Below are 26,357 nucleotides of genomic sequence, written 5' to 3' on the forward strand. Positions count from 1 at the left end.
CTTACAAGGGATGTGAAGGACCTCTTCAAGGAGAACTACAAACCACTGCTCAAGGAAATAAGAGAAAACACAACAAATGAACAAACATTCCATGCTCATGGATAGGAAGAATCAATTATGTGAAAATAGCCATACTGCCCAAGGTAATTTATAGATTCAATGTTATCCCCTTCAAGCTACCATTGACTTTCTTCACAGAATTAGAAAACCTACTTTAAATTTCATATGAAACCAAAAACAAGCCCGTATAGCCAAGACAATCCTAAAAGTCCTACAGGCAAAAACAAAAAAAGCTGAAGGCATCATTGTTACCTGACTTCAAACCTAATAGCCTAGCAACAGGCTAGCAGTGAACCAAAAACAGCATTGGTATGCTTGTACAAAACAGACATACAGAGGCCAATGGAACAGAAACAGAGGGCCTCAGAAAATGAATGCCACACATCACAACGCATCTGATTTTGAGCAAAATCTGAAAAAAAAAAAAAAAGCAATGGGAAAATGATTCCATTGTGGCAGAAAAGCGGAAACTGACTTTTCCTTACAACTTATATACGAAATTAAGCTCAAAGATGAAATAAAGACTATAAAAGTAAGACCTAAAAGCCATAAAACCCTAGAAGAAACCAAAAAAAAGAAAAAAAAAAAAAAAAAAAAAAAAGAAAAAAAAAAAAAAGCTGTAGGGCAATACCATTCAGGTGCACAAGGCATGCCGGGCCAAATACTCATGATTATAAAAGCGCGAAAGCAATGGCAACAAAAAGCCAAAATTGGCAAATGGGATGCTAATTAAACTGAAGAGGCTTGCTGGCACAGCAAAAGAAACTATCATGCCGTAGAGTAGAAAAAAAAAACAGGTAACGCTACGAATGGGAGAAATTTTTGCAATCTGTTCATGCTGACAAAGGGCTAAATATCCAGAAGGCTAGCAAGAACTTAAACAAATTTACAAGGAAAAAAAACAAAGCGTATCAAGAAAGTGGACAAAGGAATATGAGTCAGACACTTCTAAATCAAGACAAAAGGCTCATCATGCACTGGTGCATCGAGAGAAATGCAAAATCCAAAACCACAATGAATACATGCTCACGCCAGTTTGCGGCGATCATCTAAAAAGTCAGAAAGACAAAACAGATACTTGGAGAGGATGTAGAGACAATGAGTGGAACAGCTTTACCTGTTTGGGTGGGAGTGGTAAATTAAGTTGCAGCATTGTGGAAGACCAGTGTGTGATTCCTCAAGGATCTGGAAGCCAGAAATACCATTTGACTCAAAGGGATTATAGCAATAATCTATCTCCTATGAAAGACATCATGCACCACGTATGTTTATTCGCAGCACTTTTCATAATAAGGCAAGAGCCTTGGAAACGGCACACCAAATTCGCATCAATGATAGCACTGGAATTAGAAGAAAATGTGGCAGCATATAAGGCCACCGATGGGAATGTAGCCATGAAAAAGGATGAGTTCACATCCTTTGCAGGGACATGGATGAAGCTGGAAACCATTATTCTTAGCAAACTGACACAAGAACAGAAAACCAAACACTGCAAGATCTCACTCATAAGTGAGAATTGAACAATGAGAACATATGGGCACAGGGAGGGGAACATCACACACCAGGGCCTGTCGGGAGTGGGGGGCAAGGGGAGGGATAGCATTAGAAGAAATACCTAATGTGGATGACGGGTTGATGGTTGCAGCAAACTACCATGGCACGTGTATACCTATGTAAAAACCTGTATGCTCTGCACATGTACCCCAGAACTTAAAGCATAATTAAAAAAAAATGTAATTGAATCCAACAGGTGAGAGGAATACATTAGACAACTTAAAAATGAATATGATTTTATCTTTCTTCCCCACTCATTTCCTGACACTCGAACCACTGTATGACATTAATGATCTCCATAGAGTTCCATGACCCCAAATCTCTTCCTCCACTGTATTTGCCATTACAATTAAGCACTATGCTGCTACCAGAAATATCTTCTCTAAATGTTATTGTCTTTTAACAACAAATGAGAAAACAAAAACAAAATAAGGATGACGACAAATGTATAATGATGTATTTCTGCTGGCTATATGTGAGGTACACGTTCCTGCATTACTCCAATGATCAGATCTCAGGCTATTTCACCACTTTTATTTCCATGGACGATTCCTAGAAACTGCCCTTTTCTTTAAAAAAAAAAAGCCATATATTGACCCACCTCTTCTTTCACCCAGAGGGTCTTACTTTTTTCTTATAAGTGTCTATATACAATCTTACCCTTCTAAAAAGCAAACAAATTTTAAATGCATTTCATTAGCCCCTTGCCTGCATGCACATTCTCCATCTTCTGAGCTTCCATTGCCCTTTACTTTTCTCTCTAGTTTATTATTTTGACCTGTAATAAATAGGTAGACGGGGTGTGGGGGTGCAAGAGAGAGAGAAGCAGTTGTATCTGTTGAAAGCAACTTCAAGAGAGCAGGAATAAATGTGTTTCTTCTCTTAGCCTCAAATAGCTTTTGCCATAGTGAACTATACAGAGCAGAGCTCAAATACGACAACTTGAAAATGTCTTGGGTATGGAAGAGAAAGGATCATGCAAGGAGCTGTTGTGGCTTTTTCAGAGGGTGTGGCTATGAAAGTTTCCGAATCTGAATGTGATTAGTTGGGTGGAGTGAGGTGGCACAGTTGCCTCAAGTACCTGTCAGCCAAGCCCCATATTTCTCAGGTATCTAATGAGGCAGGAATGTTGAGCGTGATCATGGGACAATTATACACGCCTTTCCACTTACAAAGCATCTGCTTATCAGTATTTAATGCTTTATTTCAGGCCTGCTAGGCCTAATCAAGACAGAACACATTTTTTACAGTACATCTAGGCAAATGACAAAAGAGAGGGCAGTCACCGCCTCTGTAACCTGGTCTATTTCATGTGAGTGTCACATTTCCTTTCTCATGGTGTGTTTTTTCCCCAAATGAATTATGAGATCACTGGGTATATTTCATTTTATCAGATGTAGATGCATTTTCTTTATCCTCTTGAAACATATTTTAATCTAGTCCATTAATAGAATTTAAATGAAGCCCATTGAAAATGACTAAGCATTGTGCAACAGCTGAAAAACGAAGTACATTCTGAGCTAGATCTCTATTCACAATGTGCATGTAAAGTCTAGCAGGTAATGAGCTTAAGTTCAGTTACGTGTTTGAATAGGAGGCCTGAGGACATCAAGAAGAGTAAACATGTAATATAAAACATATGTAGATAAATGTAAATATGTAAGCAAATTCCTCAGCATGTAAAAGTTTTAAAGTATATATATAAAGCCCAAATATGTAAACATACTCTTTTAAGAATATTTTAGAGATTCAATTGCTGGACATAATTTACAGCCCAGGTGTTTCAGTCATTTGGCTTATAGATGAAGGAAACAATCACAAGCGGAATCAGTGAATTACTTACCATCCTACAGGAAGTTAGCATAAGTCATGAGGTTCAGAACTTAAGCCTGAGTGAGTGTTCAGGCTCCCTGTCCTGTTCAATGTGAACTGTACCTGTGGTTCTCAATTCTCTACTTGTTATATCCATAAAGCAGTTTTTCAAAGAATGGGAGTCCTGACATTATAAAAGCACTACTCTCCTTTCTTAAGAAGATGGCCTATCTGAGCAGGCATTCTGCTCCATATTTGTCATTCGTAACACGTTTAGCGACAGCAATCCTTGACTTTGAGGAGATCGTAGAATTCTCTGACTATCTCATGAGACATGGCATCTTCTCCTTAGGAAAATAAACTTCATTGCACACACTCAGCTTTTCCTATAATTCGTAGGGAGGGGAGCAAGCATTTCAAGTTAAAAAAACTTATGATGTCATCACTTTGTCAGTGATCTTCCAAATTATTACCATCTGAATTGAGCCTAAGAAACTGCCATTTAATAACAAATATAATGTCTGGAACACAGGAGCTGAACAAATGAACAATGATGATTACTTAAATGTGGGAGTGTGCCTTTAAAGGCTGCCCAAATGTTGCAAATTAAGAAACAGAAGGTTCAGGTGTTTAGAAGTCTCCCTTCAACTCTGCCTTGTAATTTGGTCCAGCCGTGCAGGGTGCTTCTTAGTTACCACTCACCTCTTTCTGGTATTAATGGATAATATATTACTGTAATTTCCAAATGGGAGCCCAGTTCATTATGTGCGAAAGAGTCACCCCACAGATCTTTGTTGATGGCCCTATTATGGCGGCAAATAAATAAATGAAGGACTGAATGAATGAAAAGGAACTGTGGGAAAAGAGGTAAACTGGATAATGAGATTCCTTAAAAGAATCCCCCATACTATTTTAGGAAAAGAGAAACCATCAGCCAAGCATAAGCCACTTTTCCTCTAAGGAACTTTAGAATATTAAGACAAAATATGGGGGGAAATATGATGTGGTGCTCATAATGGATGACTGGCTTCCCTCAGATGACCTCCTAATAGGCATCTTCCATGCAGCTGAGAAAACTGTGTTGCTCTGTTATTATAGGACAATGACAGCTACTGGTCTTTTTTCAATGATTATAGTGCTTCTTCATCTTTGCTGGCCCAGAGCTGTGAGCAGTGTGAAATAGCTCAGGTGGGATATGCATATTTCTCCAGTCTAGGAGATAACCCCCCTGGGTCTAGGTGGGAAGGTATGTAGGGATCAAGGTCAGGCTTCAGTCTGTGGTGCAGCAGCTCCCTTGAAACAGCCTCGCCTAGGACAGGCTGAGCCAGTCAGTCAACAACGGCTTTGTTTATTGCATTCCTACTCTGTGCTAGGTCTAGGGACGCATTCTGGGGCATTCTCCCCAGTTCAACATTTTCTCTCCTCACTCATCTCCATACCACGACAAATGATGGCCAACTAGGGTCACTTTTACTAGGGACAGTCTTGAGTCATTATTTCTCAGTTGATATAAGCTCACTAATAAAAATAAATGCTTTTTGGAAGTGGGAAACATTGAATTGCACTTTAAGAAACAAGGTGCTGGGGATAGAATAAGGAAGAGTACATTTATACCAGACCCTGAAGGATAGATAGAGCTTTCCAGCACCCTCTGGGGTGGGGGAGTATGTGGGTGTGTTTGCATGGAGAAGTAGGTGAGGCTCATGTACCTGGAGAGCTTATATTACAGGGTGAGGTGCAGGCATGAAGGTACAAGAGTTACAGGCAGGTCCCAAGGCGGCCCAAGAGCGCATAGCTTAAACACAGTCCTTAAAACTGGGAAGACCCCAAGTCTGACCTTAGTTCCGGGAGTTCATGACAACATCTCTATAAAATGGGCATCTGGCCCCTCCCCTCACAGGGCTGGTATATGGATGTGAGGCCATGTTCCTAACTTGGCAGGCAGTGGGCAGTCCTGAGTCTATTTTAATAGACACACCCCATCCAAGTTTATCAGTTATTTTGATTGTCACCACAGACATGCAGGCCTCCTTCACCCCACATGCCACTTTGCAACGTGTGTTTGTTTCTGCTCGGGAACATAACGTGAAGGAGCTGAAGAAAAGGCTGACCCTGAGCTCAAGGAAGCTCAGCTGTCATCCTGAGTTTCCAATATTTTATAGAGCATGTGGATTTATTCATCGCCATTGCATGTGCTGTCCCGGCCTCTCCACTTGCCTTGAGCAGCAAGTTGCGACGAGGACTCTAAACATGATCATACAAGACTGTCTCTATCTTTCGTCTCTGCCGCATGTCCTTGCCCCCAGCAATGGACACAGGGAGCCAACAAAGGCAACTGAACACATCACACTCTTGTGGATGGAACCTGAGAGGGAAAGTCAATACAGGCCCCCAGTGTGCTCAGGCCATCCTGCCTGGGGTAGAGCTTCTGAGGCTACCTGCATAGAAGAGGACAGGTGGGGACTGTGACTCAGAGGCAGAGCATTTTGTGGGAGTGGTGCTGGGGGACAGAGTGCCATCCAGGGCTGCCACAGGCACAGTGCAGCAGGCAAGAAGCTAACGTTCTGGATGGCTGCACGAGAAATGCAGAGGCTGCTCAGGGATTCAGACTTCAGCCTTGAGGTTTGTAGGACCTTGAGGAGTGAGGGGATTAATTCAATCAGTGGGCAGGGCAGGGAGTGCCTGTTTAGACTTTCTTCAGAGACCAGCCAGGCTGCCCATCTGCTGGCTGCCCTATCAGTGTAACAAAGTCTTTTAAGGGGTTGATGTCAAGGTGAGGAGGAGAAGCAGAATGGAGGTGCAAGGTAGACCCAGGTTTGAGTCACAGGGACACTGCAAGTGGCAGGGACAGAGACTCCAGCCAAGCATGGCGGTGGGTGCTTATGCCTCCAGTATTGTGCTCACTGCCAGGGCCTGCTTAATCCATGGTGACCTGATGCAGACATCATGAGGATGTGAACCTGGGGGACCCCAAGTTGCCCCGAAGGATCTTCAGAGACATCTTGGGGGACGGATGTGTCATCTTCCAATGCCTCAACCTTTGGCTCTTTTACGTGTTGAATTTTTGCTAGAAGCAAAGGATTTACCTGTGAAACTCTAAAAACATGGGAGTAGCCCCGATACAGCAGAGAGCCCAACCTCCAAGCTGGATAAAGGAGGGGGCTGAACTCCAGAATCTTTCATTTGCCACCTCCATCTTTAGGCGGTCATCAAGCTTAATTGCTTTCCCATTTATTTTCATACAGATGAAGATTCTATGAACTGTTTCATTTATTATGTAAGTCTGAATGAGATAACCGGTATTAAGCGCTTAGACTCTAATAGAAACTCAGTCATTGCGAGTGTGTTTCACCTCTTTTTCTTCTTAAATTCCAGTCCACTTGCCTTGGTCAGACTTCTTGAAGATTGATCAAGTAACTTTCTGGAAAGGAGCAGTGAGTTGGGCCCTGCAGAGCATCTGGGTCCAAGGACTGTAATACTCACCGTACTGTCTTGCCTTTGCTGTCACGTATTTTTTTGGCTGTTTCTTACCTGCCTGTCCCACTACACTTTTGCTGGGAAATGACCCCAGTAAGCAGTCTGTTGTGGATCTCCTGGTCCTAATGGGATCAAGGCTCACAGGAAGGGTTTGCTGGGAGAGCCATTGCAGGTGCAGCAGGGCTCACCCTGGCATCAAGTACAGATGTGGGTGTGCATGTAGCCTGGTGACAAGTGACATGCATTCTCACCAGGGCACCTCACCCACCTGCTACCCTGCCAGCATGGCATTAGATACAAAATTAAAACTGCTCAGAGATCTGAAAAGTGAGGGTGGAAATTTTGAGAGAAGAAGCATTCATGTGGTATCCTGCACCTCTGCCTTCTAGTCAGACCCCAGAGAGTAAAGACTCGAAGCTGTCTGTTTCATCGGCGGGTGTCTTACCCAGCTGAATACAGAAAGTGCAGATAAGTCTAAACATAGCTGGCAAATGAAAATACTAGAAGGCCAAGAACTCCCCCTTACTCTCTTTCCTGGTTCATGGGGATTTAACTTAATAAGTCAAAATTTATCTTACAGGAATTAATGCATTCATCTGAGTTTCTCAGTCATCCAGCTATTTAATTAGTTATCTTCCAAAACGGATAAACTACTAGAAAATTTTCAGGTCTTGTAACCATTTACAAGAAAACAAGCATTTGAAACAAAAATGTTGGATAATCTAAATTATCATTTGTTTTATCCCAAGGAAATGAATCCTATTTAGATCACAAATAATAAACTAGTGCAATGTGTACATATATATTTGTAAGACAACTGTGCATTTGGAAAAAAAATGTTTTGAGAACTTTGTGTTTAAGTCATTATGGAACACGTTTATTAAAACTGGGATGTATGTTTGTGACTCTTCTGGGATCTTCAGGTTACAGGATTAGGGGGAGAAAACAAAAAGCAGTCACCCTTTGCTCTGAGCAAATGTCACTCTGAAAGCAGGGCTATATACAAACACCTGCAACCCAAGTCCTTGGCAACTGGGACAGCAGGGAAGATGGTCCTGTAAGCACAGAAGAGCGCGAGAGGCATGCCCCTGTGTGGATGAGAAGAGGAGAGAATGTCTTTCTGTGTGACATTCAGTGTACTATTTAACTGGCTGCACACACTCCTCCATTATTCAGTCCCCTCTTCAGCTACAACAGGGGTAGTATGACACCAGAGGGCAGTGGTCTGGCGACTGTTACCAATTGTTCAAGGCTTCCTGGAGACGCTTATCCCCAGTCATATTACCCAGTGTGGAGCGGACACCTGACCTCTTGTGATCAAGCACAAAGAAAATGGCCTGGACCCTTGGGACTGGGTGTTGGGCCTGGTTCTGTGGCCAACGACATCTAGGCAGCTGCCAAAGTATCCCCCCAACCTCAATCCTCCTGCAAAGAAAATGTGGGGCTGGAGTGCATGGGACCTATCTTCAGGCTAGGCGGTGGCTCATGTCTGTAATCCCAGCACTTTGGGAGGCCGAGGTGGGTGAATCACCTGAGGTCAGGAGTTCGAGATCAGCCCGGCCAACATGGCGAAACCTCATCTGTACTAAAAATAGAAAAATTACCTGCGCGTGGTGGTGCATGCCTGTAATCCCAGCTACTCAGGAGGCTGAAACAGGAGAATCACTTGAACCCGAGAGGCTGAGGTTGCAGTGAGCTGAGATTGCACCACTGCACTCCAGCCTGGGTGCGACAGAGTGAGACCCTGTCTCAAAACGCACAAGCGAAGACATATGTTCACTTCTGAGGAGAGAAGCCCACTGTCATTCTGATCTTTGTTTCTCTGTATCTAACACTCTATCCCTCACTTCACACCAGCCCCAGATGATTCTGTAATTTTCTCTTTATCACTGGTTTTAAGCAATCGCTCTGTGAGGTGTCCTGGTGTTAGTTTCTTCAGGGGTTTTGTACATGGAGTTTGTTGAGCTACTTACTTCTGTGGTTTGCAGATGTCATCAAATTTGGAAAATGTTAGTCATTATTCTTTCAAATTTTTTTTTTGTTCCCTCCTTTTCTTTGGGGACTCCAGTTATACTATTATTTAACCATCTGATGTTGTCCCACAGCTCAATTAACCACAATTCTTTTTCTTCCCTGTCTTCCTTCTCTCTATGTTGGATTATTTCTATGGCTATGTTTTCATATTAACCAATGCAGTATTTAATCTCTTATGTCCGTGTGGTATATCTTTCATCTTGAATATTATTCTTTTTATCTCTAGAACTTCGATTGGAATCTTTTTATATCGTTGTGTCTCTTCTTAACATGTTCAATTTTTGCTTCTTGAACATGTGGAACCCAGGCATAGTAATTGTGTTCCCGTGCTGAAAATTTCTAACATCTGTGTCACACCTGGGTCAGTTTCAATGATTTTTTTTTTCCACTGTTTGAGTATTTCTCTCATCTTTGACTGGATGCTAGACAAGAATTTTACCTTATTATGTGCTGGATATTTTTGTATTTCTACAAATATTCTTGAATTTCTCTCTGATACATAGCTAAATTACTTGGAAACAGTTTGACTTTTTTCAGGTCTTGCTGGGTTAGGCAAGACCAGAGCATTAGCAACAAAAATATGTTTTCCCTGCTCTGAAGCAGAATGTTTCTGAGTGCTGTGCTTGTTGCCCTGTGAATTATGATGCTTTCCACATTGGCTGGTAGAAATTGGAATATATCCTTCTCTGTGTGAGTTCCCAAAGATGTTTTCCTCTAATGCTTTCACATAGTTCCTTCTCCAACTTTGTGCTCTTTTCTCACGTGCATGGACAGGCTGGTCTGTACTTAGCTGAAGGCTTCAGAGAAGCCTTTGCTGATCTTGGAATTATTTCTCTCAGTGGCCCTCTGTTTTCTCTGTGTTCTGCTTTGCAAACCCTAACTCTCTGATCCCCTGTACTTCCAGTTCTGTCTTCCACTCAGAGAGACTCTGAGTTCTACCTGGGCTTGTCCTTACACACCATGGCCTGGAAATTGTCTAGAGCAAGTGCAGGCATCGCCTCCTGTGTTCCCTTCTCTTCTCCCAGGAGTCCATTTCTTGTGTTGCCTGATGTGCAAAGTCTTAAATATCACTGTTGCATACATTCGTGTGTGTGTGTGTGTGTGTGTGTGTGTGTGTGCATGTGTGTGTGTGAGAGAGAGGGAGAGTTGTTTCAGGTGGGAGTATAAATATGTTTCTTGTTACTTCATCTTGGTCAGGAGCAGAAATGATCACCTTAAGGGTCTTAAGTCCCTTTTCCCAATGGGTGCTTAAAATACTTTCACTACACTCACTTTTTCAACTCTGAAATTCTGTGTCAACATCAGAATATTTGTGTGTTTTTGGATTTTTCTGGTGCTCTGTAGTTTCAATTAGAGCAGATTACAGAATTAATCACTTCAATAAATCTATTCATTTATTCAAGTTTGTTTATTTTTACTGAATGACTCCTGTGACAGAGTCTGAAAGAAATTATTGAAATAAAGAGCCATCATGCCCGTCATCCTGGGAATAGGAATCTATAGTCTGTCTGGTGGTGCCGATCACCTTCAAGCAGACACAATGTTCAGATGAATGCACACTTATAAATATAACACACTCCATTCAGGATGATAACTAAGAATTGTGAGAGGACACAGGAGGGAGGGTGAGATTAGACGAACACTCAAGACTGGCCCTTGATGAGCCCCAAGGATTAGAGAGAGACAGCAGCACCACAGGTGAGGAAAAGGAACCTGGTGCAGAAACTGTGTATGTGGGGATACAGCTAACCAGAGAGATGAGAAATCTCTCTGAGAATTACAAAGCACTGCTCAAGGAAATCAGAGAAGATACAAACAAATAGAAAAATATTCCATTCTCATAGGTAGGCAGAATCAATATTGTTAAAATGGCCATATTGCCCAAAGCAGTGTACAGAGTCAATGTTATCCCTATCACAGAACTAGAAAAAGACTATTCCAAAATTCATATAGAACTCAAAAAGAGACCAAATAGCCAAAGAAATCTTAAGCAAAAAGAACAAAGCCAGAAACATCACACTACCTAACTTCAAATTATACTACAAAGCTGCAGTAACTAAAACAACATGGTACTTGCACAAAAACAGACACTAGACCAACGGAACAGAACAGAGAACCCAGAAATAAAGCTAAACACCTACAACCATCTGATCTTTGACAAAACCAAAATAATAATGAGCAATGTGGAGAGGACCCCCTATTCAATAAATGGCGCTTGGATAACTGGCTAGCCAAATGCAGAAAATTGAAACTGGTCTTCTTCCTTTCACTACATACAAAAATAAACTCAAGATGGATTAAAGACTTAAATGTAAAACCCAAAACTATAGAAACTTTAGAAGACAACCTAGGCAATACCAGCCAGCACACAGGCATGGGCAAAGATTTCATTACAAAGACCCAAAAAGCAATTGCAACAAAAGCAAAAACTGACAAATGGGATCTAATTAAACTAAAGAGCTTACACACAGCAAAATAAACTATCAACAGAGTAAACAGACAACCTATAGGATGGGAGAAAATATTTTTAAACTATGCATTCAACAAAGGTCTAATATCCAGAATTTATAAGGAACTTACTTAGGTCAACCAGCTAAGCAGTGAGTATGTATGGACAAAAACAACCCCATTAAAAATGGGCATAGGATATGAACAGGTATTTCTCAAAAGACACACATATGGCTAAAAAAGATATGAAAAATGCTCAACATCACTAATCATTAGAAAAAGCAAATCAACGACACAATGAAATACCATCTCATACCAGTCAGAATGTCTATCATTAAACAACAGATTTTGGCAAGGTTGTGGAGAAAAGAGAACACTTATACACTGCTGGTGGGAATGTAAATTAGTTCAACCTCTGTGGAAAGCAGTTTGGAGATTTCTCAAAGAACTTAAAACAGAACTACCCTTTGACCAAACAATCACATTACTGGGTATATACCCAAAGGAAAATAAATTATTTTACCAAAAAGACACATACATATGTTCATTGTAGTACTATTCACAATAGCAAAGACATGAAATCAACCTGGATTCCCATCAGTGGTGGCTGGATGGAGAACGTGGTACATACATACCATGGAATACTACACAGCCATAAAAAAGAACGAAACCATGTCCTTTGCAGCAACATGGATGCAACTGGAGGCCATTAACCTAAGTGAATTAACACAAGAACAGAAAACCAAATAGCACAAATTCTCACTTACAAGTGGCAGCTAAACATTGAGCACACATAGATGTAAAGACGAGAACCACAGACACTGGGTCTTACTTAAAGAGGGAGGATGGGAGGAGGGCAAGGGTTGAGACATGACCTATCAGGTACTATGATCATTACCTGGGTGATGAAATCATTTGTACGCCAAGCCCCAATGATTACCTATGTAACAAACCTGCACATGTGCCCCCTGAACCTAAAATAAATGTTGAAAAAAAGTGGAATTGTCATAGTGATGGCTCATGTGAGCCAGAATTCCAGATGAAAGGTGCAGAAGAGGAAGAACATATCTGAAAGCATACCTTGAATAGGTGACAGTCCCTGTGGCCAGCTTTCAGAGGATCTCATTGTTTCAAAACAGGCTGTGTTTAAAGAGCCTGGGGTAGAAATAACTGAGCAAGATTTCCCTGAGATTTTAATAAACTAGGACAGAAAAATCATTTCTCTACCACAGGACACTATATTAACTAGTAGTGATAAGTGAATAACTGAGTAATATGAATAGTTGCATAGAACTGTATAGGTTTTCATAAAGGCACATCTAACTCTATGATTCCATTGGATTTCCAAATGAGTACTTTCCCCAGGGTCAATTCTTCCCATTTGCCTGTAAGGAAACGAAGCCTAAGGTCACAAGACTTTTCTCTGATATAGGCTGTAGGGCCAGCTACATAATTTGTCAGACCCAGTGCAAAATGAAAATTGGGGCTCCATGGTCATAAGTTATTAAGAATTGCAAGATGGTGACAGTGATTGAACCAAAGGTGAGGTCTTTCTGCGAGGGGCCCTGGGAGACTACAGGCCTCATCCCTGCAATGTAGGTCTTGACACGCAGACTTCAGCCTCAGACCACTGAGAGCAAATTCTGATTCTTCTCAGTCCTGGTCAAGTCAGGCTATGACTATGACATTTGTGCTTAAAGGTGCTGGATAAATAAAAGGAGGAAAAACCATTGAAGAAGAGGTTCCTCCAGACACCAACTAAGCAGTATCCCCACCAAGCCAGTGCTCTCTGATACATAAACTGAACTTTTCATTCAAGAGAATACAGAGGCCTCCCTCACACATAAAAGTCATTTTGAGGCCGGGCGTGGTGGTTCCCGCCTATAATCCCAGCACTTTGGGAGGCCAAGGAAAGCAGATCACGAGGTCAAGAGATTAAGACCATCCTGACCAACATGGTGAAACCCTGTCTCTACTAAAAACACAAAAAATAGCTGGGTGTGGTGGTGTGCGCCTGCAGTCCCAGCTGCTTGAGAGGCTGAGGCAGGAGAATCGCTTGAACATGGGAGGCAGAGGTTGCAGTGAGCTGAGATTGCACCACTGCACTCCAGCCTGGTGACACAGTGAGACTCCATCTCAAAAAAAAAAAAAAAAAAAAAACAGTTATTTTGCCTTGGCCTAATGGTTATGCCAAGAGATGATTTCACAATATCCTCTATTTATGTAAACTCTACTGTTTCCTAAAGCAAGGCATAACCATCTTTAATATAGATGCCTTTCATTTTCCCCTCCTGCTTTCTTATAACTTCTCCAACTTTCTGACCGTGTTTGTGAAATTAGGGAATTACAAAGTATGATTTCAAAGTCAAGCAGGTTCTTATCACACTTCAAATAATTATGCTTCAGGGATCACTGAATTGACTCAATATCCTGTAACTTACTAGCTGAGATTATGAGGCTGGCATTCCATCCAGATTTCAGGAAATGAGCTATCTCAAGTTAAAATAGGGAAATAAAAAGTTCATGCTCAGAGACTTTTCTGCTTTACTGGGGGGCTCTTTCAGTGCTGAGCATTTTGCAGATGGTGCTATTTAGTCCTGGTCTCAAAACACAACCTTCCCTGAAAGGAAGCCTAATGATTTGATTTAGTCGGCTCTAGCTTCACTTTGTCTTAACTATATTCTTTTCAAAATTCAAATAATACCTTAAACAGAGACACTTGATGTCTCTCCTTTAATGATGGAATCAACTCCACGAACTTGTCTGTGGCCTTGTGGGTCTCGTGTGAGTTAATCTCAACGTTAGCATCACAGTGTCCTACACACATGCTCAGTTTGTTCCAGCCTGGCTATAAATTGTCCACCAGACATACTTTTCATGGTTTGGGAATGGTGACTTTTACTAACATTCTTTCTGAGCCTGAAATTATGGTCTCTTCATGTCACTAGCTTGAATCCTGCCATAGCTCTATCCATCCACTCATACATGTACGTCCGTACGCATCCATTTCTCCAGCTTCCCTTGTACTCATTATCCGTCCACGTGGCCATTCATCAAACATGTTCAAATGTCTTTTACATGTCATTGTGTGTTTTAGGTGCATACAAATATGAAGTCTTTTAAAACATAATATCACGGGCTACTGGGCCAGCGTAAAAGGCAGACACAAAAAGTGTGGCTGAGCCGGGGCAGTGGCCAAGTGTGAGGACGAGAATGGGCACAAGCTTCTAGTGGGAGGAAAGCTCACTAAGACAGATAAGGAATAGCACAGGAAGGGGCCCCAGGAGGCCAGTGCCCAAGATGAGAACTGAAGGACTAGTAGGACTTGGCCGTCTGCTGCAGGCCTGCCGAATCATATGGCGTTGAGAGGACTACAGGTTGTTTAGCATCACCGCCACCTGGAGTGCATGGGGGTGAGTCCCAAGACCTGCACCTGGAGCAGCGAGCAAGGGGGCCACATGCACAGCCTGCGTGTTGCATCCAGGCATCTGGACTCAACGCTGACCAACACTGGTGGAGTTTTAATTAGTGGGGAGACATGATAAAATTTGAATTCTAGAAAGATCCCTCTGAGGACAGACTGGGCAATAAGAATTTTTCAAGAATTAATGCAATCATCCAAATGAGAAATCAATATTTGAACAAAGCACTGGCATATGGAATGGAAAGCTGTGTACATTTGAGAGAATACAAGAGACGAAATCTACAGAACCTCGTGATAACAATTGTTAGGAGGGATAGAAATGAAAGTGCCAAGGATGGCTCCTGAGTTTCTGGCTTGTTCCATGTGATTGAATGTGGTTTACTTTACTGAGGTAAGAAACACAGGAGAAGCAGTTTGGAGGAAAATAGTGAGCCTTGTTTTATACATGTTGGTTTCTATCGATCTCCAGATGGAAATGGCAAATAGAAATTGAGTTTATCAGTTCAGAGGCCAATAAAAGAGCAGCCATCTAGCCCAGGATAACCCAGGTATTTTATATATAATCATGACCATAGAGCTGGATGGTGAAATTATGAGAGTGAGTAAGATGGTGGTAATAGTTAACACATATATTACTTTCTATGTGTCAAGCACTATCCCATAAAGTACATGCATATTGTTAACACCATTAGTCTTCATTATAGCATTGAAGAGAGTTTTTTAAAAAAAACACTAGAGCAATCTTGGCACATAGAAATGAAGTAACCTGCCTAGTATCCACCAGCTGGGAATAGGTAAAGCTGAAATGGAAGCCCAGGCAACCAAGCCCTTGAGTCTGTGCTTCTAACCATGAGGTAACACTGCCCCTCAGGGTATGGAGGGCACTTGCCATATGGGAGACATTCAGGAAATACATATGGAGCAGGAGAACTAATGGATGGAATTAACAAGAAGAAATGAGATCCTCTTGGAAGCCCAGCTCTGATGTATCCAAAGTGCAGAATGCCCTGAGATGCTCCAGTCAGAGTGGCTCCCCCTCCCATTCAGGATACTCCCATCTTTCAGGATATTTATGGAGAAGCATCTCTACCATGTATAGAACATTGAGTCATGGCCAGGTGAGGTCTATACACCTAGCTGGTGAGCAGTGACCATACCACATTCTGGTTTTACAGTTGATTCTTTGGTAAGGACTGCATTACCTGCAGCTTAATGACAGTCACAGATAAAGAATCTGTTGAATCATGGTCTTAGGACACTGAGTTGTCAGAGCCAAGACAGTATAACCTAAGTGAAAGTAGAAAATGGGTTCATGGTGTAAATTCCCAGCTCACAAATTTGGGTTAACTTCAAGAGCTAGGATCTAATGGCAGAGTAGCCTCGTTTTTCTAAGCCTTACTTTCATCCCTCTCTCAAACAGAGTAGACTATGTCTGTCTTTCAGGGTTGATAATAGGATTCAAACGTTCCAAAGTTCTTAAACACAGAGGCTGCTGTGAAGGAAACTGTTCTATCGATGCATGGTAGATATTTTTACTATTGTTTCCCAGAGATTCAGTATAAGAAACATAGATTGTTAGGGTGTAATGCCAAAGATTACTGTCACCATACAAATTTTGCAATGGAATAGATCTAAATTAATCATCAAATAAGCTGGACACATACCAAGTACCAACAGTCTTAGGACAAATCTGAAATCAGGGTTTCACAAAGCACCATGGTCAGGATCTGGCAACTAGAAGTTGGGTAGCATTTTCAGTGGACATGTTTGTTAGGAGACCTGGGACTTTCACAGTTTATCCCACTCTGTGCCGCCACAATAATTGGTCCTAGGTGTTTTGTAACCCATAAGAAACTCATGTGTATAAATATTTTATAGAAGTTCATTCATCTCCATTATTTTCCTTGTATATATTCCTAAAATGATGGAAGGCAAGATAAAGCCACATGAATCCTCCAAAGCCAGTTATTCTAGAGTTAAATTACAAGGACCTAGACAATTTAGCTACTCTGTTGAGACACCCCCACAAGTTATTTCCAGGAAAGTGCACACTGTCTTTTTACTTATGCAGACAGGTGGAGATTCCGTTGCTTCCTAAAGCACCAGTGGTTCTCATTATTTTGCTATGGATGGAATTTTAAATCTCAAAAAATGTATTCCTAAAGCATTGTTTTTCAGTTGATTAAAACTCAAACAATAATTCTGTAACACAGAGTCAAATAGTTTTTGAGCTGAAAAGGGCCCAAAATGGGTAGTACTCAACTTGATAGTTCCCAAAGATGTGGTGAAGACTTTTCTCAAAATCAAAAGCCAGAACCAAAACTCAACGTCCTGCTTTCTTCATTCAGCACTCTTTCTTCTCTTGAATCCCACCACTGTTTTTTTTTGGTGATTCTGGGTTAACCTTGGAGTGGCTGAAGCTCCATTTTGCATGGATTTAAATAGTTACTATAAATGTGCTCATTTAATCAATGTCACAAGCATATGAAGTATAATTCCTCAATGTCTGGATAGAAATTGTTCTAAAATATGTGAACGTTAATGGGAAGGTAATCAGAAGGCAAACCAAACCTTCTGGCAGACTTCTATTGCAAAACTTCAAGGTAGTTCATGAAGATAGTTAGCGAAAGCAATGGTTGATGAATGGAGCGTAAACTGTCTGTGTAATGTTGCGTGTAACTGTGAAGGAAGCAGAGTTAATGAAAGCAGACAAGGAGGCCAATGTGACTAAGTCAAGCAGCAGATTCTAAACAGAGGAACATAGAATGCCTCCCAGGAAAAGCAGTGCCCATCTGGAATCATTACAGAGGGGCACGCTGCTACAGGAAAATATTTTAAATGTTCTGAGACTGTAGTGAGGATTACAAGTTTTTGTTTTGACAAGCAACATGATGAATTTCAGGATCTGAAAACCTGGTGACACACATGGAAGGAAAGATTACCATATTTACCAGCAAATATGAAATATCTCTGATTCCATCTCATTTTTCCCTTGATAGAACAACACGTTTGCTCTAAGTTGAGGGGAAAAGAATGGGGAGGTACAGGAATGGGAAGATTATGTGAGAGTTTAGATACACCCTTAGAAACATGTTGAAGGACTCTTCCATTGCAGGCTTCATCTGTACACACCATATCCCATTCCCAGGGGAGCAGCTTAGACGTACGGGAGGATAAGGAGAAATTCTCCAAGCCCTCGAGGAATTTCTCAGAATAGCACAGCTAGGAAGCTCTAACAAGAGGCTCTAACCTAAATTACCTGATTAGATACATTTGGGCATTTTCTAACCCTTTCCTGAGGGAGTTTATCCCAAATCCTCAGGAAGATACCATAAGAAGCTGTGTGTTTGCATTGCTAGTGAACAGAAAGTGTTCCTTAACAGCTAGAGAAACAAGCAAGTTCACCAGGGAGAAACAACAGTGAAGATGAGAGAAAAAGAGGCATGTACAAACTCACATCACTCCAAAACCAACCCAGAGGATGGGACCAGAACAGGTCAGCAACACAATAGATAGCATTTATTCCAGGACCTCACCATGTGCGGAGTTCAGCATCTGTGTCAATGACAACGTTCACAGATGGACTAGAATTCATTTATTGGGCTTTGTGTGTCCCTTTGGGATAGCAGTTTGGTCCTATATTTTAAACAACATTTCAGTGACTAGCAAAGTAGTAAGTACAGAGCAGGGATAAGTTTGTGGAATTAATTAATAACATGTAGATATGTCTTTGTTTCTATGCAAGTCTTCATTCCTCTTATCCTCACCTGTCTACATCCCATTCAGCCTTAGAAGGGTTGGCACTCATCACCTGTGAATCCCACTGTCATTGCCTCTGTTGCCTCCCATTGATATTAATGATGACATGTTTGTTTCCCACACTGACTCTCGAGCTGCTTCAAGCCTCGCGCTGCTTCTCCTTCACTTTGTTTCCTGGTACACAGTCTAGGGAGATACACAAACCAGGCACTCAGGAAACAGAGGCCAAATGGACCAACAGAGTTCAGGAAATGTGTTGGCTCAGTTATGCTGTGAAAACTAAGTGTAAGCCACTCAGACACACAGACTGGAGTGAGTAGGAGTATGACTTGACAGGCGGAGATTCTGGGAAGACATCTCAAGGCAACAGTTCTCAAAGTGGGGTCCCCAGACCCAGCATCACCTGAGAACTTGTGAGAAGGTCTCAGGCTCCACCTCAGATCTACCAAATCAGAATCCCTGGAGCTGGGGCCCAGCATCTGCATTTTAACAAGCCTTTCAGGTGATTCTCATGGGCACTCCAGTTTGAGAATCACGAATCTAAGGGACTCTACAACAAGCATTCATTCATTCATTTCACTGATATTTATTAATTATAATACACTAAGTGCCAGGTGACATAGAAAGATTTGTCATCAAAGGTCCTAAAATCACAGGGAGGAAAAAGCCACAGGTCAAAATAAATAACCACAAACAGAACAGGGCATTATTAGAGAGGGGTAACACAGTCTGGGTGATCAGAGAAGATAAAATTAAAAGCATTGATGTGTGCTGGCCCTGTCAGATATTTAAGAATATGTCATATTATTCCTGAGGTTGAATTCTTGCTTACTTGGTGTGGATTTTTTTTACTACTATTATTATTATTATTTTATTATACTTTAAGTTCTAGAGTACATGTGTACAACGTGCAGGTTTGTTACATATGTATACATGTGCCATGTTGGTGTCCTGCACCCATTAACTCATCATTTACATTAGGTATATCTCCTAATGCTATCCCTCCCCCCTCCCCCTACCCCATGACAGGTCCCAGTGTGTGATGTTCCCCTTCCTGTGTCCAAGTGTTCTCATTGTTCAGTTCCCACCTATGAGTGAGAATATGTGGTGTTTGGTTTTTTGTTCTTGCAATAGTTTGCTGAAAATGATGGTTTCCAGCTTCAGCCACGTCCCTACAAACGACATAAACTCATCCCTTTTTTATGGCTGCATAGTATTCCATGATGTTAATACTGTGCCACAGTTTTCTTAATCCATTGTCATTGATGGACATTTGCGGTTGGGTTCTGAAGGTCTTTAGCTATTGTGAGAAGTGGCACACTAAACTATATGCTCGTGCATGTGTCTTTATAGCAGCATGATTCTACTAGATCCCTTTGGCCGTTACCCAGTCAATGGGATGCTGGGTCAAATGATAACGTTTCTAGTTCTAGATCCTTGACGGAATCACCAACTGTCCTTCGCACAGATGCGTTGAACGTAGTTTAAAGCAGGTCCCACCAACAGTGGTAGAAATGTTCTATTTCTCCACAGTCCTCAGCCGCACCTATTGTTTCCTGACTTTCTTAATGAATTGCCATTCTAACTGGTGTGAATGGTACCTCCTCATTGTTAGGTGCTTTTGATTTGCATTTCCTCTGAGTGCCCGGTGATGGATGAACATTTTTCTCATGTGTCTAGTTGTCTGCATGAATGTTCTTTCTTTTGAGCGCAAGAACAAGAACGGGACCGCGGGTGCGGACCCTAAAAAGACACGAAAAAAAACAGACAAAAAAACACGAAACAAAAGACCACAAAAAAAAAAACCAAACACAAAAAAAAAACAAAGGAGGGGGTCAAAGATCTGTTATATACCTATAAATGACCCACATTATATATAAGAATGAGAAAAGATGGGTTTTTAATAAGGCTAATAATATTATGATATATGAAAGTATCTTTGATAGAAAATTCCTGGATATTAGCACCTTTGTCAGATGAGTAGATTGCAAAATTTTCTCCCATTCTGTAGGTTGCTTGTTCACTCTGATGGTAGTTTCTTTCGCTGTGCAGAAGGTCTTTAGTTTAATTATTATTATTATTTTTTATTTTAAGTTCCATGATACAAGTGCAGGTTTGTTACATAGGTATACATGTGTCATGTGGTTTGCTGCACCTATCAACTCATCACCTAAGTTTTAAGCTCTGCATGCATTGACTATTTGCCCTAATGCTCTCCCTCCCCTTGTCCCCACCCCTGGGCTGGCCCTAGTATGTGTTGTTCCCTTTCCTGTGTCTGCGTGTTCTCATTGTTCAACTCAAATTTCTTTCACAGTATCATAGATTTCTAGGCATAATGGACCATATGTCACTTATATCTGTATTGTAAGTTTTGAAAACACTACTAAGTCAAATAGCAGAGCGTATTAAATTTAAGTGAATGAATTAATGAATAAACGATCAAGGACAGAAGGGTAGACAGTAACAAACATAATCAAACTGGTCCAATCCAAGTAAGAAAGATGTAAAGGGTATATTACGACTGAAGTGCAGGATGCCTATTTGCCACAAGTAGAAATAAGAACAGAGAAGTAAGCAGGTACAAGGTTATTGTGGGATTAGAATATATACCCAAAGAACATGAACCTTATTTCCAGACGAGAGATGCTTTTAAATCTAATTTTAGATTATTATGACCTAATTTAAAAACTGGTATAATTTTAAGCTAGCGAACATTTACCCCTGGCACATGTATTTTATTGAGGTGTGAGGTATTTTGTGATCTTCAGCACAGCTAAAGAGTAAGAGGCGATCCATTATCTAATACAACTGGGGCTATGTGACCCAAACAGCCTGATTCCAACAGTCACTGCAGTTGACAAAAATCAGGCAACATGACATCTGGTGCTGTGATTGCTCCACCAGGAAGTGTGGAAACATAAAATGGTAAAAAAGCAGAACAACTTTCCAAGATCAGCATGGTCACACCCTATAAAAATCCTCATGATTCAGGATGACTCGCAGAGACAAAAGGGTTTGGAAAGTTCACACATCTTGAAAGCCACATTAGATGAGTGATTCTTCTGTATCCTCTGCTATTTAAACTCTAGAAGAAATGGTTTGCATTTATAGGCTCTAATTTTGGAATGGAAAAATCAATCGCAATGCATCCAATAGATGACATCATGTATGGTTTGAGTCTCGAGGGCTTATCAAAGTCCCATAGTCTCTTAGTATTAATGCTGAGCTTCATAAAATAAACAAGTAAAACACACATAACTTTTGTAACTCAGGGTTTCAAAACACATATGTGTTTATGATATGACTTTCAGCTATTGGATTTTCCCCCACAGAGGTGAAGGGATTAAATAAATCAGATGAGACATTATCAATGTCAATGCAAGTGGCCTTGTGGAATGACATTGGTCCAGGAGGCCTCCAAAGTTATCCTCAGTCACAGGATCCATTCCTTGGAAACCCTTCAATGTCATGTTGTAGTTCAAGTTAAAATGTTCACCTCCAGGATCTCACTGTCTCATTTACATGTAAGCAAATTTCTTGCATGTTCCAGGAAACACATCATTTCTTTGGGACCACAGAGGTCAGTGGACCTTACTCCTCCTGAAGGCAGGTGCTCAGCTCTGCCCATTTGCTGATCTGTCAATCCATGTATCTGCCTGCTTTGTCCTGTAGGTATTGATAGAACAGTTGGGATTTTTCCACTATAGCAAAAGCAATGTACACATTAAGATTCAGAAGTATCCCTGAAGAACTCAAGCACACCAACAGCATAACCCAGTAGGACTCTTGAGAGTCACCGTGGCCACTGTCACGTGGGAAGAAATAATGAAGTCCTTTTAAAACCTTGTAAGTAGGGAGAAAGTTGGCTCTGTGTAGCCAGAACTCTAATCAAACATATAATTTATTAGAACATAATTGCAAAGTTACCTTAATAATGTAAATATTTGTAAAAATGAATTTCGGGGCAATTAATGGCCCATTATCTCCAGACTGAGGACCTCTAACTGGAACATAATTTTAGGATCAGAGATAAAAGTTGAAAAACTTCTCAATTATATTGTGAAACAATCAGTAAGCACTTAAGTAACTTCCCAGGTCTCCTAAATTTCAAAGTAGAAAACAACCTGACACTCAGTTAATCTTCTCAATTGAAGGAGTTTTTTTTTTTCCTAGTCGCTGGTTTAAAATTATTTAACTTCCAGGCCCATTCTAAAATGAACATTAAATTGGTATGTTTGATGATATAAACGCTCTGATGGTTTAAATCCTGGATTGTAAAAAATAATTCAAAATAAAGTAATCAGAAAATTTATTTCTCCTCATTGATTGGTGTAATTCTTTCAGCAGGGCAAATTCATTATGGAAGCATATAGATGTCTTTGTCAACATAAGTGAAAGAGTAAAGGGTTTATGGAAAGACTCCAACACTTATATAAAACAATTGATAAAATGATTAATTCATCCACCATGTGAGAAGGTATTTCACTATTGATAAGTAGAATTTAAAGAGCATCAGCAGCATCACTAATCATTAGAGAAATGCAAATCAAAACCACAATGAGATACCATCTAACACCAGTCAGAATGGCTATGATGAAAAAGTCAAAAAATAACAGATGCTGGTGAGGTTGTGAAGAAAAAGGAATGCTTATACACTGTTGGTGGTGAGAGTGTAAATTAGTACACCATTGTGGAAGACAGTGTGGCAATTCCTCAAAGACCTAAATACAGATATATCATTCGACCCAGCTATTCCATTACTGGGGTATACCCAAAGAAATATAAATCATTCTGTTATAAAGACACATGAATGCACACATATGCTCATTGCAGCACCATTCACACTAGTAAAGACATAGAATCAACCTAAATGGCATCAATGGTAGACCAGATAAAGAAAATGTAGTGCATACTATGCAGCCATAAAAAAGAACGAAATCGCATCCTTTGCAGGGACATGGATGCAGTTGAAGGGCATTATCCTTTCAAACTAACACAGGAACAGAAAACCAAATACTGTATGTTTTCACTTATAAGTGGGAGCTAAATAGTAAGACTGCATGGACGTATAGAAGGGAACAGCATATACTGGGGCCTTTTGTAAGGTGGAAGGTAGGAGGAGGGAAAGGATCAGGAAAAATAACTACTGGATACTAGGCTTAATAGCTGAGTGATGAAATAATCTATACAGCAAATACCAATTACACAAGTTTACCTATGTAACAAACCTGCACTTGTATGCCTGAACTTAAAATAAAAGTTAAAAAAAAGAATTTAAAGAGGATGAGATTAAAAGACTATCTGAACTTGAATTCAGAACTCTAAACTTAGATGAGTTATTGAAGTTTTCTGAATCAAATTTTTCTCCTCTGCAAAAATTGGGATAGACATTTGCACTTGTTTGACTGTAAAGTGACAATACACACTTCAGTGCTTGACACATAATGGTACTGTGGGATGTGTGTGCCAATTGAATTAAAGGCAAGTGTACTAGAATGCAATTAGCCAAGAATCAGACTTGCACAGTTTTCAAAATAATTTCAATGAAAAAAAAAAATCTGCAGGGCACTTCTTACTCATCTGGTGCATCTGTAGTTGGAGTCAAGAAGACGGATGGACAGAAATACAGTTTTTTTTAGAAGTCTTCAGTGCTATTGACCAACACATTCATTCTCTTCCTACCTGTTCAAACATAGCATGTGACATGCTCTGGTCAATTAAATATAAGCAGAAGGAATGTGCATCCCACTCCTGGGCAGAAAACTTTCAGAGCTGGTGCACAATTTGCTGTGTTCTTTCTCCTGCTCCAGAGACCAGAAATGCTCCAGCTGGTGAGGATTTGACTGCCTGTGTCTGAGTCAAGAAGTCATGGAGCAGAGCACCCAACTGCCTGTGATTGACATGTAATAAGAGTGAGAAAAACACTGTATTGTTTTAGCCCCACTAAGAGATATTGGAGGTGTTAATGACTCCAGCATCAATATAGTCTAGTCTACACTAACTCAAAGAAAATGGTACCTGTCTTAGTTTTGAGGACTACCATAACAAAGTCCCACAAACTGGGCAGTTTACACAGCAGCAATTTTATTGTCACAGTTCTGAAGGGTAGAAGTACAAGATAAGATGTTGGCAGGGTTGGTTCCATCTGAAGGTAGTGAGAGAGAATCTGTTCCAGGACTCCTCCCTTGGTTCTTTGGATTGCTGGAAATCTTTGACTTTCCTAGACATCTACTGTATGATTCAATCTGCCTTCATCTTCACATGGAATTTTCCCTGCATGCCGGTCTATGTCCAAATATCACCTTTTAATAAGAACACCAGTCATATCAGATTAGGGATCAGTATGGCATCATCTTTATTCCACTAATTAAACTCACAACGATTCTATTTCTAAATATAATCTAACTCTGAGTGCATTTTAAGGCAAGGTGGGTTAGTCCTTTAACATACGTATTTTGGGTGGACATAACTCAATCATAACTATACCTAAAATTTGGCATAATGCAAACTCAAAATGTATGGACACATTGTTGCATAGTAGGTAGAAATTAAATGGTTGACCAAGGCTGGAATTTGGTGATGCATTAAACTGTAGTGTAATATTTCATAAACTTTCCATCTCTAGTAATTTGCGAAGTGGAAGGTATTGGAAAACAGAGTATTAGTGGGTGGCTGCTGTATTTGGCAAGGCATCGTGAAAGGAAAGGAAGGAGTTCAGCAAAGAGTTGACTATTTTGTAAACAAGAATGAGAGGAAATAGAAAGAGTCCACACATTTAGGGGCCTGTAGTGTTATAAGGAGAATAACATCTCACCCTGAAGATTACCAGTGATATTTTAAAATATTCAAATAAAAAATAATATTCAAATCTTAGCTTTGTAGAAAGCATTAAATAAATGCTATATCTTTTAAACTCAGTGAAAAATTCCTCAATTCCCTAGCAGCTGCCAGAGCTCTTTTTTTTCCCCCATACCCCAGTGGTACCTGGAATGCCAGTGAGACAGAACCGTTCACTTCCCTGGAAAGGGGTGCTGAAGCCAGGGAGCCAAGTGGTCTGGGTTGGTGGGTGCCACCCCCACAGAGCCCAGGAAACTAAGATCCACTGGCTTGAAATTCTCGCTGCCAGCGCAGCAGCAATCTGAGATCCACCTGGGACATTGGAGCTTGGTGGAGGGAGGGGCGTCCGCCATTGCTGAGGCTTGAGTAGGCGGTTTTATGGTCACAGTGTAAACAAAGCCTCTGGGAAGTTTGAACTGGGTGGAGTGCACTGCAGCTCAGCAAGGCTGCTGTGGCCAGACTGCCAGATTTCTCCTCTCTGAACAGGGCATCTCTGTGAAAAAGGCAGCAGTCAGGGGCTTATAGCAGATTTAAACATCCCTGCCTGATGGCTCTGAAGAGAGCAGAAGACCTCCCAGCACAGCTTTCAAGCTCTGGTAAGGGTCAGGTTGCCTCCTCAAGTGGGTCCCTGAACCCCATTTATACTGACTGGGAGACACCTCCCAGTAGAGGCTGACGGACATCTCATACAGGAGAGCTCTGACTGGCATCTGGCAGGTGCTCCTCTGGGTCTAAGCTTCCAGAGGAAAGAACAGGCAGCAATCTTTGCTGCTCTGGAGCCTCCGCTGGAGATACCCAGGCAACCAGCATCAGGAGGGGACCGCCAGCAAACTCCAGCAGCCTGGCAACAGAGGGGCCTGTTAGGAGGGAAAGAAACAAACGGAAAGCATTAGCACATCGACTCAAAGACCCCATCCAAAGGTCACCAACGTGAAAGACCAAAGGTTGATAA

Source organism: Rhinopithecus bieti, unplaced genomic scaffold (assembly GCF_001698545.2).
Source record: "Rhinopithecus bieti isolate Rb0 unplaced genomic scaffold, ASM169854v2 scaffold_17174, whole genome shotgun sequence".
Classification (NCBI taxonomy): domain Eukaryota; kingdom Metazoa; phylum Chordata; class Mammalia; order Primates; family Cercopithecidae; genus Rhinopithecus; species Rhinopithecus bieti.